Here is a 16321-nt window from a genome sequence, read left to right on the forward strand (position 1 = left end):
TTATTAAAATTTAGTTTTTAATGTATGATTTAGGGTTTAAGATTTTCCAACGGTTTAGAGTTTATCCAAAGTTTAAGGTTTAACGTTTAAGGTTTAGGGTTTAGGATTTAGGGTATAGGGTTTAGTATTTTGCTGAAGACTTAACAATATTAATTAATTTATTTTTTGTAACTATTTTTATGTATTTTTATTATTTTATTTTAAAAATATAATATAATTTGGATATTCAATTTTATTTCCTTTTTTAAAAGATATCAAATATCAAAAACTCAAACACTATTGGATGGTGCTCAATAATAATATGCACTATTATTATGGTAATATAATTAATGATGTGAATTATTGTTAAAGTAATATAATTAGTGAAATTGTTAAAGTATGTGAAATATGGAAATACAATTAATAGATACTGCTATTCATATATCCAAACAAATTTTATTAAAACTACTATTCAAGTTTCCAAACATTCTCATTGCGTACTTCAACTTTAATAATATAGATGTAGATGATTTCTCATCTGAAACATTAAAAATATATAAAATACTAATAAAATAAATGAATATTTTTATTAGTTTGTTTAGTGGGTAAGTTCATAATAAATATTATCTAATATTTAATTTATTTTGCGTATAATTTTTGTATGGTAACTACCATATATTTATTATTTTATATTTGAATTTCTATAATTGAATTCATGTTATAATTGTATTAAGCTATGTCATAATTACATAGGATCCATATCATCATATTTAATATGTCATGTCAATATTTAATTGTTAGAATGATTGTGAGGAAGATATCTAAGAAAATCATTTCTCAAATAATGTTTAAGGGATCATTGTAGAGAAAATGACATATTCTCCTATGAACTAATTGTTCCCGGCTTTTTCAAACACGAACTTTTAAATCATGCAAAAAACCACATGAACAACACGAAAATGGCTTATTCCCCTATGAACTAGTTTTTTCTGGCTTTTTCACACACGAACTTTTAAATCATGCCAAAAAGCACATGAACAACTCTATTTTTAGAATTACATATGCAAACTATCTATTTTAAACCAATTCCCCTAAAACTGTAACGGTGTAATTTAAACGTTAACTTGGTTTATGACATGTGGAAAGCCGGTTTAATTTGGGTTGATAAAAAAATACTATGTCGTTTTATTCTTTTTTTCTTTTTTGTCAGTTGCTCTTTTTTCAGAAATCGTTTTACTCTTCATCATTAGTTGGGGATAATGCACCGATTTTATAGTTCCTTGTGGCAATACATGGAGATTGTAAGCTAGTAGTTGCTGCTTTTCTTTCTTTATGCATCATGTAAAATGTTTTATTCTTCTGCAGAATAATAAATTTTATCTCTAATTGATGACGAAGAGTAAAACTATTTATGAAAAAAAAGAACAGTTGACAAAAAAAAAGAAGGATAAAACTACATAGTAATTTTTTATCAATCCAAATTAAACCGGCTATCACCTATCACAAACCTAGTTAACATTCAATTAACACCATTTACGGTTTTAGGTGAATTAGTTTAAAAATCGATAGTTTGTATATGTTATTCAAAAAATAGAGTTGTTCATGTGCTTTTTGGCATGATTTAAAAGTTTGTGTGTGAAAAAACCAGGAAAAACTAGTTCTTAGGGGAATAAACCACTTTTCTGTCGTTTATGTGGTTGTTGGCATGGCTTAAAAGTTCGTATGTGAAAAAGCCGGGAATAATTAGTTCATAGAGGAATATGCCATTTTTCCGATCATTGTAACATAATATAAATATCTAATCTATTAAAACAGGAGTATATTTTGTAATTAGCCCTGAGTTTTCCTCGATAATTATTACATTACGCCACTGGTATTAAACACAACGTTTTGCTTCTTTACTAAACCGACGTGCGTTTGCCTTATTACCAAAAAATTCACCGAGATCCTAATTCTATGAGTATAAATGGTGACCAGGGAACGGTGAGGAATAATGCATTCCCTAATGTTCCTAAAAAAATCACCATTCATAAAGAATAATAATTCCCTCTCATTCCCTTTCATTCATTTTTTTGTAGAGAATTTAAGAACAAAATTATTCCTTGTTAAATTTGATAAGGAACAACCATTCCTTTTCATTCCTGATATTTTGTTCCTGTACATTCCTTTTTTATTCGTTCCTCTTAATTCCCGAATGGTCACCAGTTAGACCCTATAACTTTTTCTAAAACAGATTATTAATGTTCACAAAATCTTGCAGATTGCAATATTCTTCAAATATTTAAATTTCTAGCTTAGATAAGGTAAACAATAAAATTACGAATCCTAAAATCTCGGTTTCCCTGGATATCTACCTAATATTACACTAGCTTTAAAATAAAGAACTTTTTTCTATAATCACGTCATACAAATTTTATTTCCTAAATCAAAAATACATTGAGATTTTAGTTAGCAAAAATATCGGTTGTATTAGCTATATAAGAAACACATCGACTCTTCACGTATGCAATACCATCCGAAAATGACTTCGAACAAGAGCATCACATTACTCAAAGACGTTGAGCCGTTCAAGAGTTGTTGGTGTGTCCAGGTTAAGTTTCTTCACTCATGGATGGCAACAAACCAGTTATGGTGGACCTTCTCTAGAGTTGATCTTGGCAGATGAAACGGTTAGTATAGTTTCAATTTCGACACTAAGTATTTATATTTGTTTATTTTGATATAGTTAACGGTTTTGACACTTTTTGTTGTTTAAGGTTTCAAGATCCATTGTTCATGCAAGAGGTTATGATTTATAGGAAAGAGAAACATAGATCAATGTTAGAGGAACTGGAAGCTCTCCCTAAATATATCCTAAACCGTATAAAGGCTTATAGATATTGGGTTTAGGAACTCTCTTCTGATCTGCTGCACTTGCTCAAGCAAAGAGACAGTAACAACATTTTGTACTTAATTGGAAAAATACATAAATAGTGGGTTAAGGAGGAGCTGATTCAGGACTTTCAAAGGTAGCTTATAGTTTTTTTTTTGTTTCAAAACCTTAGATATGTTTTATCTGTTTAGATAGCTGTCTAACAAAGAGGAAACATCCTAATTGTTAACAGGAGAGAGTCCATGGAGACCTCAAGCAGACTTTTAAGTGAATGGTTGTGGAATGACCCCGCTTGTAGTTAAACTTTATAGTCTAATAAATTGTAAACAATAGCAACAAAGCTCATTTTAACTTATTTTTTTTGAACAACTAAAGTCAGTTTATCTATCTACCAATAATTGTTTAATTTTATATTTTGGTTAATAAATTACGATAAATTGGTTTACTTGTCATAATATATTTTTATATTAGATAAGCAGCCAAATTAACTACTTTTACTATTTTTATACACATTATAATACTTTATATACATACGTAGTTGCCGTTAAATTATTACATACTGTACGAATTGTTTTACTTACATGTAAACTAAATTTCATTAGTCTGATCATATTCAATTTATTTGACTACTCAGATACAATTTTCAAAATAAATTTATATACATCAAAGTAATTAAAAAATATATAATAACAATATATTTATGTATAACTTTCACCAATAACAATAAATTTTATTATCTAGATTTGAAATCTGTAAAACAAATTAGTAAATTACCACAGGGTATATTGAAATCAACTTTCCAATATACATTTAGTTCCATAAATGGAATATTCTATATGGAATATACACATATTTTTAAAAATAGATGCTATTAACTAGGAATATCTAACATATAAAAAAGAATATCTAGCATACTTTAAAAATTAAAGCTATTATGTTTAAACTATAAGAATACAATAAATAAAATTTCAATTAAATAGTTTATTCAAGATAGACGAGAAAATTGGGAAAGTGGGTCGTGGAGAAGTTATCAATTAGGATTATGGGTCAGCTCAAGTTATTATTTGCAAAGAGGAACACATATTTTTTTGACCCAGTGTAAAAATGTCGTTAAAGTCTATGAACACCCTACTCCAATTACATATCCACAGAATTGCCACTAAGTTGTTTACACGCTTGAGAGACTCTCTCTCTTGCAAACAAAAATGACCCATTAGTATCAGACGATCTCAAAGACGGTGTGTCCCTCTCTGCTCACCCTCTTACTCCTCTTCATCTCACGAGCTCAGACCCGCTGAGCCCTTGTCTCAATTCATCTCTTCGTAGTATGCGAGCTTGAACAAAAGGCTGTAGCCGCTGTGCTATGTCGTCGCCTCAGTTCCTCCTCCGTTTCGGATGCAGTGGAGTCGGGGAGCTCGTCCCACGGCGGTCATCAAGTTTTCACGCCTCCTTCTCTATCAAGTTGTCAGACAAATCTTTTCTCCGCCGCATTTCTTCCATCTCTCAAAGACTCGAACTCTTTTTCGATCTCTCAGATCTCCTCAACAACCTCCGGTGAGCCTCGTCGACAGCTCGTCCCACGGTGTTCATCAATTCGTCGCCTCTCCTGATCAGTGCCTCTGAGACGCAAGCTTCTCTCCGCCGCATAACCGTGAACCCACGCCGTCGTCGACTCCAAACTCAGATCTGTGTCAAGTTTCTCATTATTTCTGTCTAGGTCCCTTCACTTTTATTATTTTTAATGTGTCCCTCAAATTTCTTATTTTGTAAAATTGCTTTTCAAGTTAGCTCCAAATTTTTAATTGTGCAACCAACCCTGCTATATACAAATATCTATGCAAATGCGATACAAATACATAACTAATATCAGTTGTTTTTTTATATATTTAACCAAGTTTGACCATTTTAGAATTTGTTTTTGTATAGTATGTTCATATAAACAATATAACTGATATTATATTATAAACTTTACATAAACAAAATAGTTTTTGTATTTGCAATAAACAATATAATCGATGAGTATTAACAAGGTGTTAAACTATGATATTATAACATTTACATAAACAAAATATTTTTTGTTATTTATGAAAAGTATAAAAAAATATTTCAAATATCTAAATATAAAATATGTTATCTTAACATTATTAATTTATATTAGAGTATATTGTTGATATTTGAATGAAACATGCAATTCTTAACTAAAAGTTTACACCAAACATTAAATCTTTAGTTAACATCTTCAGAGATCGTCTGATACTAATGGGTCATTTTTTGTAATTGGTAAATCTTAACTAAACATTTTACACGCTTGAGAGACTCTTTCTCTTGCAAAAAATGATCCATTAGTATCAGACGATCTCAAAGACGGTGTGTCCCTCTTAACTAAACATTAAGTAATTGGTAAATCTTAACTAAACATTAAGTAATGTATGCAAGTCTTACGAGATGTTATTGGTTTATATATTTTGGTTGATTTAGAAATCAAAATGCAAATGCAACTCGAACGATTCCATTTCATCTTCTTTCTTATCATACGACGTTACACTTGCGTAAATGTTAATCAATCAAGTTATCCCACTATTCTCAGTTTCCCACTCCTTGATATTCAATGTTTCTTTAATTCGAAGTTCACCAGATTTGTTAGATATAAATACGAATCGTATAAGCAAAAAATCTAACTCCTTTTGCTTTTTTCCAATCCAGAGCTTCTGTTCATTATTAGTCAAACCGATCTGACCATGGCGATTTCTCAAATTTATTTCTCAGAGCTGAAGGTTGGCCGCTGCAGTTCAGACAAAACTGCTTCGTTTTTAGGAGGCCCGAAACGTGAAGAAGGGCGGTGAGCTGATAGTCTCTGATATGATGGTTATTGATTCGATGTTATATCCTTATTTCAACATTTGGTTTCAGATTTAGAGTTTTAATTTTTTTTTTTAATCCAGTTCATTATTGTCCTTCTCAGGCGACGCTCATCTAAGCCTCTATCACCATCTTAACACCTTCAAACATCTTCAGAGAGAAGGCTCGCTGTATGAGTTGAGTGCTTTTGATGTTGCAAGAAGCAACCCAAATTCCGGTTAGGTGACGCTTCTGTCGCTATAAGATTTACGGATCAGACCGTATTGGTTGATCTCGCATCATCCAGCCAACCGATCTTGACTGAACGGTTTAGGTTCTGCAATTATGACCAACTCATGACACTCGCTAACACCAGCACTGATTTGTTAGTTTCTGTTTCAGTACATTCCCCTTATAATCACTCCATTTTTTTTATTGCACCTTATTACTACATGAGGCTTAATATGAATGTTGTTGTCATGTAGATAATATATATTAGGGGAAGGTTAGGGGTATTAAAACCTTTTCCAATGAGGAGACCAAAGTACTCAACGCATCATGGGCACCATGAAATTTGAAAGGTATTTGACAACTATACAAGTTTTAATATGCTGAACCGGTCATCTTATCTCTGTTTCCTTGGTTTGGAGATTCGTTATAGTATTAGGCTTGATCTATTCAGGGAGTCAAACGTGTACCTCAGTGTATTCGACGGCCTTGCTAAGTTCCTCAATGAGAAGTTTGCTGCCCCTGGTGTGGAACCAAAGGTGGTAGTGCCAACAAACATAAACCCAAAGTTAGTTGGAGGTAAACACCATCGCTCTCTTCACCTCTCCCTGCAATAGTTTCCAGCAAACGTTCCGAATGTTTCTCACACTTACCATCAGCTTTCCTCCTGTAAGAGAGTGTTAGTTAATCACATCTACTTATTGTTCTGCTCATTGAATGGTACATTTCTTTGTAAGCGGTATTAGCATCTCATATGTGGTTGTCTTGCACACAGGTCGGCTCTTTCTAAATTGCCGCTATCCCATTGTCTAGAAGACATTGTTTGCACCATTCTGAACTTTGAATTAAAGCTCTCTCCATTCAACTTCACTACCAACCATCAAAGTTTCACCATCTCTCGGATTTTTAAAAGCCACCCGTGACCACCACTACCTTTGTTTGAGAATCACGTAAGTTAAAATGCTGCTATAAAGTGTGTCCAACGTGTTCCCGTTCTTGACTGTTGTTTGCAATTACTCATGAGCAGGGTGGTGATGAGCACCCTGGTGATGGCATGCCTGGTTGTGATGCTTTGAAAAGGAGTCCTCTTGGTTTGAACAGTCGTGACCTGAAACAAAGTGGCTGCAGTGGTGATTCGAATGTTGAGGGCGAGAGAGCAACCACTGGTTTGAACAGTCGTGACCTGAAAAAAACTATGTTATGTTTTTTTTAAATGGTTTTTTTTATTTTCATGGGATTTATGCTCTGAATTTTATGCTATAATAATAACTCTTCGTACTCAGACTCTATGTTTTTAGTATGAGAATAACCTCTCATGGAAATTACTTTGGTAATGAGGTTGATGCTGTTAAACTAATTGGGTCAAACACTATATATAACCAATCTCAATAGAATGTTAACTACGATGCCACATGAACATTAAAGGAAAAGTTCTATATTACACGAAATCTCTAGCAACAAAATAATATGACTGAACTTGCTTTAACGCAATTTAAATTGTAACCAGAACATAAAAGAACCCCATAACTAGAGTTGAGTCAGTTCGAGAAATGATATGTTTAAACAAATTAGAAAATGTACCCCACAAAACAGACTTATCATTTTCCTTCGACAACAGGCTGGTCATTAATTTTTTAAACCGTTACGGCTACAACAAGAAAGTAATCCCAGAAGTCAGAAGAAGTTTATACATTTCTTTCTACCAGCTCTTAACATAAACATTTTCCATTACCTGCATACACCCTCCGATATCATATGTATTGACTACTTCACCATAAAAGCTCTGAAGTTTCTTAATCAATGGTGAAGAAGAAAACTGTACCTTATGGGGAACTTGGCAAAAGACCAGCCTGCAACAGTTAAAGTTAAACAAGTGAGGCGTTCTTCAGACACCAGAACCACTTTATCTCGCACCACAGAAACAGAGCAAGGTTCTTCACAATGTAAAAAAACACATTTTTATGGAACTTCAAGTGTATAGTAGCACGTGACATGAGGCTTACAAACGTAGCTTTTTTTTTTTTTTTTGTATAAGCTAAACAAACGTAGCTTTGTGTAGTTTTTAATCAAAGTTACATATTTCTAAACATAATAAAATATACATCAACCAAACCAACATAATAAATACATGTGAAAATGATTTATTTATATAATTATTGTATAGTCAAGTTAAAATAATTTTTGCTCTTGATTATGAGACATCACTTTTTGATGATATTAGTCTATTTTTATGTTTCCTGCCAAAATATGCAAAGTATACTTCATATTTTTTGCTTTCGATGATGAGACTTCAGTTTCGATGATATTGGTCTATTTTAAATAGAGCAAATTAGGGAAATATCCTAAAAGAAGTGCAATACCATAGAAAAGGAGGAAAATTGTGATATTGGAGGGGAAAAAAATAGGGGAAATAGGGTATGGGGTACAAATATAGGAAACATGGTGGGTAGGGAGTACAATATCACTATTCTTTAGTCTAGATTATAAGTCATCCATTATACTAATATTAAAGTATATTAGACCACTTATATATCTGATTATATTTTTAAATAATATTCATTTGGTTTATGATCCATTAGAGATTCAAAGTAATAAAACAAATTCACTTTTTAGTTTCGTAAAGATAATCTTGAGTTAAATGAGATACTACTATCCAAAATTCATGTATCTCTTTCTACAATGTAAAAATATTAATACAAAATACTTATGAAGGCTATATATTTTCATAAAAGTATTAATATACAATCATATTTATTATACTTAAAATTTCTAAAATTCTACAGAAAAAAGTATGTCATTGATTATTTCCCATAAAATTATTTTACTAAAATAATTTAACAACTAATAATTAAGAACCCGGCGTGTAGCGTCGTAAGACCACTAATAGCTAATTATAAATCCCAAACCTTGATAAAGGAACCATTAGACCCTAAACACTAAGTATAACCCTAAATGAAATATAGTCAAAACTTTACACCAAACATTAAGTCAAATTTTTTTGTCAAAATTTACAAAACATATATATTGTTTAAGCTTTAGAATTTAACTGAGATAAATTAAACAAAATTAAAGTTGTAGTGTACAGTTGAGTGTACGGTACGGTGTACACGTCCCGATGTACACATTCGTATGTACACCTCCGGTGTACGTTTCTGGTGTACACTTCTCGGTGTACACTTATTCGTATACACTTCCGGTGTACACTTCTCGGTGTACACTTACCGGCGTACACTTCTCGGTGTATACTTCTCGGCGTACACTTCTCTATGTACACTTCCCGGTGTACACCTGCCAGTGTACACTTCCCGGTGTATACTTCCCGGTGTACACTTCCCGGTGTAGACCCAAATTTCCAATTGTGCATTATAGCCCATATTATATGTAAATTGAGGTATTTTTTTGAATGTGAGGCATTTTTATTCTTGACGAATGCGATAAAATGCTAGAATCCCTCGGTATGCTAATCTCTAACATCCCCGTGTATAAAAATGCTTAACCTGATCACCTGACTCACACCTCGCGTAGTTTCGAACATGGCCAAAAACCACCAAATCCTGAAAATTTATTAGTTGGTGAGTCTTGGTTTCTTTGTTTTGCTCAGTTTGAAACAAATGGTAGCAAAACCTAGTCACGATATCGATTTCGCGAAACAAAACCTGCTGCACACTTAAGTGTACACCCCAATGCACACTACGGTGTACATCCACTACAAACTATGGTGTACACCCAGCTGCACAATATGGTGTACACTAGTCTGCACAATACGGTATACACCTAGCTGCACAATATGGTGTAATACACCTAGCTGCACAATATGGTGTACAATACGGTGTACACGGCCCGATATACACACTCGTATGTACACCTCCCGTGTACGCTCCTGGTGTACACTTCTTGATGTACACTTCTCGGTGTACACTCTCTGGTGTATGTTAAGTTGTACATGTTCTACTGTATGCTACTATATTAGGTTCAAAAATAAATGGATAGGGTTTAGGGTGTACACTAAGTTTACACTCATGTGTATGTTCCTGTGTACACTAGGTATACGTTCTGTTGTACACTAGGCCTACGCTCCGGTGTACATTGAGGTTTAGGATGTAACTTTTAAGCTTCAGGGCTTGATTTTAGAGTATATGACATAAATCTTAGGGTTTACAATATATTGTATATGGTTTAGTGTTTGGTGTTTAGTATTTAGGGTTTAGTTTCGGGTTTTGAATTTAGGGTTTAGTATTTAGGTTTTGAGTATATGGTTTAAGAGTTAGGTTTAGGACTAGTGTTTAGTATAAGGTTTTGAGTTTAGGTTAAGGATTTTGAGTATAGACTTAAAAATTATGGTATGAAGTATATTGTATAGAGTTTAGTCCATGTACTTTATGTTAATTCTCAATATTTGCTCGTTTCGTCCATGTACTTTATATTAATCTGGCTCTGACCCAGAGCTTTCTAATCAAACATATTTCTCCTTGTATTAGGTCTTAAACTTTTGAAATGACTCGATAGTCCCTGCTTTTATGTATGTTAAAAAAATTTAACAGCTAACAATATAAAATGATTAAAATTTTCACTCTAGTCTCTCCTTTATGCAGTTATGTATGTTAAAAAAATATAACACCTAAATACAATCTAAAATAATTTAAATAATTTAAATAATTTAAAATGAGATCCTAAAGTCATAAAATTCATGAGATATCAAATTTTTTTCACTAAAACATTGAATCGTATGTTCTAAAACATTATTTTATTGACAATTTTTAAATGCCAAAACCCTAAACCAATCATAGTCTCAAATCTCAAACTTTGTCTCTACAATTTGCAAAGTTTTTTAAAAAAATTTAGACTCAAATTTCCAATTGTGCATTATAGCCCATATTATATGCAAATTGAGGCATTTTTATTCTTGACGAGTGTGATAAAATGGTAGAATCACTCGGTATGCTGACGGGGTTAAAAAATATCTAATTTTTTTTGTGTGGCAACTACTACTATTTTTTAATTTATTTTTACCTTTTTATTTAAAAAACATAATATAACTTGACAAATTCTTATTATTTTGTTTCTTTTTTTTAAAAGATACTGAATATTAAATAACAAAATACCTTTGGGGGTGAACCCAATAATAACTCGGTATAAAATGCACCCATTTTAGGGTTTTGGAGAGTAATAAAACTATAAAACTAAAGCATAGCTTTTTCTTTCTTAATGTTGAGAATGTACGAGCTTTGAGAGAGAGAGAGAGGTGACTCAAAATTTTTTTTATTCTTTTGATTTAGGGTATAGGGTTTTGAGTTTACGGTTTACGGTTTTAAGGTTAGGGTTTAGGGCTTACTTTTAATTACTTTAGGTTTTGAGTTTAGGATCTTGAATATATGGTTTAGGGTTAAGGGTTTCGAGTTTTTTTTAGGATCATGGTTTAGGTTTAGTGTATGGTTTTACGGTTTTGAGTATATTGTCCAAGGTATGGTAATGTATAATTTTAGCAGTTTATTATATTAGGATATAATGCCAGATTTAAGTTTTAGTGTATTGAGTTTAGTGTTTAATTAGAATTTCTATATATGAGTACATAGTTTAGAATATTGTTTAGGGTCTAGGGTATATACTTTAGTGCTAATGGAATAAAATATGATATAGTGTTTAGGGTATAATTTTTAGTGTATTGGGTTTAGTGTTTGATTTAGGTTCTGAGAGTATATTGTTTAGTGTTCTATATTTATGTTTTTTTTTTGAAAATAGACCTATGCCTCCTAAACCCTAAACCATAATCAATATACACAAAAACCCATAAACCAAAATATTAAAATTTAAACCCTAAACTCAAAACTCAAACATGTAATTCTAATTCCAAAGTTCTATATTTATGTTTACAAACTTAATTTAAAGTTTAGCTTAGGATTTATGATATAGTATATAGTGTTTATGGTCTATAAAGGATATGCTATAAGGTTGAATATCTGATTTATATTTAATATTGCATTTTTTCGTTTTAATCTTTTTAGGATGCATTTATATCTTTATTGTATATATGTGTTCTTTTAATCTTTTTAGGATGCATTTAAATATCTTTATTATGTATATGTGTTCATTTTAATCTTTTTAGGATGCATTTAAATATCTTTGTTGTATATATGTGTTCATTTTAATTTTTTTAGGATGCATTTAAATATCATATTGTATATCTGTGTTCACTAATAAGGGTTAGATGACACAATCTAAGAGTTTGGATCAAAAATGTAGAGAAATATGTAAGTTAAAAAATTCTAGGGCCAAAATTAAAAAAAAGCAAAACAAATAAGGACCAAATATATAATTATGAGAAACTTGGCCAATGTTTTTGCTGAGTTTTCGATCTGAAGCACGACGACCAGCGCTGAGGACGGCGAAGAGGGCGCTCGTTGTCACGACGATGACAAAGCACAATAGAGAGAGTCAAGGACGCGAAGGAAGAGACGACGCAGCACACCGGAGGTCGCGGTGGTTCGAAGCATGTACGCCGCCGGGGAAGAGGAGAAGAAGACACACAGGAGGTTGCGATGGTTCTTGAAATTGAATATATTAAAGTTATATAAGCTAAAGAATACAATTTTTAAGGTCAATTATATAAACGATGGTTCATTAAAACAACTCAATTTCACTTCGATAATTTGTAGGGTTATTTTCTCGCACGTGTGGCGAAAAGCTCCAAAGTCTGGATCGATAAGTTTCTGGATCAACTTTAGCGAGTCACCAAAGTAAGTTATGTGGGTCACAGGGCTTAGAGTTTATAGGTCAAAATGTCAAAATTGTCATCAAATATTTCTCTTTCTATATAGGTATGCAATTGGCAAATAAACACTCTCACCGACTCAAACTCACAATTTAAAACTTTAAGCGACCCATTTATAAAACGAACCCTAAAATAGACATAATAGTTGAATTTATTTGACATATAAAAAACATAGACATATAAATACTTTTAAAAGATAACATATTACCGGACACAAATATTATATTTTAAAAATATACATTTATTAATAAACACAATCATACTAATTGGTTTGATTTATTATATAAATAAAATAGAAAAAATTAATGTAATATATATTATTAATTGACAAGTATCTCATGTAACATATTATTTTGATAGTAAATTCAACTACAATACGAACAATCAATAAATATATGTACACAGATAAAAAACCGTCAATGAATCAGATAATATTATTTATTTTAAATTGAATCCGCGCGGACGCGCGGATCAAAGTCTAGTACTCTATTAAAATAGAAGTACAAAAACTTCTTACCTTTTTTAACTTGATTACCTAAAGTTTCTAACTTCCTTTTTCAGACTTTGTCTAATTAATAACTCAATTTCGGATACATTTAATAACCAAATTTTTATGCCTATTACGTTTATTTAGAATTGAATGTAGTTAACTAAACTAATAAGTTGGTTTCAAAACTCAACCAAACCACTTACATTTGTGTCAAATCTGATCATATGTATTAAAACAAACCCACTATATTAGACGTTATCGGGTTTTTGGATTTTAAAATTAACCTATGTTCAAGTATAACAAATTTTTGGACAGGGTTCAAGTTGGATTTTTTCGGGTCCGGATAAGTTTTTAGGAACCTAAAAATATCTAAATAACCTATAAATTTAAAAATATCACTAAACAATTTATAAAAAGGTAAAAACCAAAGGTCAAACTCTAGTTGGAAGTTAAAAGATATGTTTTGATAAGTTAACAACTAAGAAGATACACAATAGAAACTTAATTAACACATAAAAATATACGAGGAAATAACACATAAACGTATCAATATATGGCAGAACCACCACTGTCTGACTATCTACCATGGATAGACATGCAACAAATCTTAGGCAAATCTTAAGCATCGAAGAAACACCAAATCATCTTGATTACAAATTCAATCCAAAATATATCAAAGTATCTACATAGAAACTTAAAAATAATTAAGCTGACTACGAAAATGTTTTAATTTAATAAATCTATGGATTCAAAATATTTGATAAAGGAAAATAAAGAATTTAGCTTATATACTAATTTGGATAATAAGTTATAATAACAGTTGGACATAAACATCAGAAGAAATACAAATACAAATACAAATTAAAATCATTATATGTCGAATAAACTGCTTAATAACACAAACAAATAGTTTCTCTTTTATATTTTTTGTTTCTTTGACCTAGCTAAAAAATACATATAAACACAAAATAATAATACAAAATTAAAACAGAATGTGCGAGACACGCGGAGCAACCCCCTACTTTCCTTAAAGACTATTGTCATTACAAATAAGATCAAACAATGATATTTTCAAATCCTTTATTCTCTTCTAGTTTAGACGAACTACTAGTCCTTAACCAATTGACCTCAGATCCCATACCATGCAGTAATTATTTTTGACATTTTAAACTAATTTCTTACATGTGTTAAAAAAAACTAATTTCTTACAAATTGTCCCAATTCACAAGATGTATATGACGGTTCTATATGCAATTAATAGGCTGCAATTTTATGTTTCATCATCAAATTCAGTTTACAATATGTCATTATTAATTCTCACATGAAGAATTTTAAATCGCAACTATAACATGAATTTGATTCATTGTGCTAAATATGTGATAGATGTCATGCATATTTCAATTCGCTAATTTGTTCACTTAACGAAATTCAATGTTTTAATCTTGATAAATAAATTTTATGTTGAACAATATCAGTTATCTTTTATTTATATCAGTTAGTTCTTTCAATATTGTTTGTTATAATTTCTAACAAGTTATAACTGAGATGGAATGTCTACATTGTGACTATTTGTAATAACTAGATTCACATATATATACAGTTCATTTGAACAATTTGAAAATAAAAGATTATTTTTTCGGAAAATGTATTAAAAATAAAGGAAAGGTACCATTGAATTAAAGAAACCCACATATGAAAAAAAAAGAAAACAATCCATGTTTTTGGGTTAACTCAAATGACTCAATTTTAAGAAATTTTGGTATACTACAAAAAATATTGAGAAAAAATAAAGCAAGTACATGAAAAAAAAAATTGAGACAAGTAAATGACCGCTAAAAGTAATAATAAAATAAATACTGAAAGTTAATGTTATTTCCAGTTGAGATTAATTAAACATTTTCAAATGCTTACTAAAATTTAAAATATTTTAATGATCAGAAATCAGAATAAAGAAAAGTACTGCAATTATATAAATACATCAACTAGAAAGGTGTGACCACAAAAATAAAACAAAATACTTAGCAGTCCCAACACATTCATGGGGGTGATTGGTGTTGGCTTGTGAGTGCTCTACACAGCCATAATTCTCTCTAAAGCAATAAAATCAAAGCAATCAAGTTTTATTAATAAAAACTAAAACTATAGTCCAAAATCTTTAAAAGGAAATATAATGGCTCTAGATATCAATTTTTCTACAGCTTTAGATTTAGTAATTTTAAAACTTTGAAATAAACCTACATCAATAAAATTTAAAGCTAAAGCAACAAAATCTACAATTTAAATCTTAAAGCAAAAAATCCAAAGCTACAACCTCTATCAATCAACCCCTATATATATATATATTTATTGAGCCATTAAGAAACTCCCATATTAGCTACAGAAAGACATGTCACGCATTTGTAATGTTTTCTACTTTAGGGATAAACTATTTGTATAGGAGATAATGATAGAATGAAAAGGATTAGAGAATAATTATGTATCTCGATCTTTTTGTAATTAATAATTCTTTTTACTTAGCACATGTAATGAAAGTCTCACTCATTACTCATTTAATCTTCTTCTTCATCTTCCATCTAGTTTTCATTTTCCTCAGAGTCAGTCTCGCTTTCAAGATACTGATAAATCAAAGAATTTTTTTTTAAAATTTTCATTATTTTCTTCTTGGTTGCAATCACATCGTGAAGCTGATAGGGAAGAGAGGCAACCTGCAAAAATCATTGAAAACAAATTAGCTAGAAAAGACTTAAAAAAATGCAGACATTGTACATAGTCAACATATTCTTTAAGAGCTTCAACAACCTCAGCGTGCTTTGCGATCGCCAAGTTCCTAGCATGATCGCTGTCTCTGGTTCTTTGCTTTCTTATTCCATCAACTTTTTATGATGTTTCTTTTGTTTTGATTTGTTGTCAAGTTACATTTACACACGATGCTGTTTTTATAGCTGTGGAGGGATACATGTGAGAATTAAAACAAAAGAAAACACAATAATAAATTCAAGTAAAAATAGTTTATATGGTCTTTAAATATAATAAATACGTTTGAATATAGTCAAAACAGAGATTTTTATAAATAATTTTTAAATATTATATTCTGAAAATTAATTTGCAATATTTATTTATAAAATCATAATCATTTATTCGGGTA

At 30.8% G+C, this 16321-nt stretch overlaps 1 long non-coding RNA gene across 11 annotated transcripts; it reads left to right on the forward strand.

Annotated features, from left to right (window-relative positions):
• The first annotated feature begins 4002 nt into the window (after positions 1 to 4002).
• Positions 4003 to 7201, forward strand: LOC106307451. Of its 11 annotated transcripts, none has more exons than XR_001263341.1 (6): positions 4003 to 5716; positions 5814 to 6090; positions 6175 to 6270; positions 6351 to 6586; positions 6693 to 6867; positions 6945 to 7201. It is a non-coding gene; the product is annotated as an uncharacterized LOC106307451 (long non-coding RNA). The 11 variants fall into 11 exon arrangements; XR_001263339.1 differs by having other exon boundaries at positions 4005 to 5716; positions 5814 to 6074; positions 6372 to 6596; XR_001263334.1 differs by having other exon boundaries at positions 4006 to 5716; positions 5814 to 6074.
• Positions 7202 to 16321: the final 9120 nt, after the last annotated feature.

Source organism: Brassica oleracea, chromosome C8 (genome assembly GCF_000695525.1).
Source record: "Brassica oleracea var. oleracea cultivar TO1000 chromosome C8, BOL, whole genome shotgun sequence".
NCBI lineage: Eukaryota > Viridiplantae > Streptophyta > Magnoliopsida > Brassicales > Brassicaceae > Brassica > Brassica oleracea.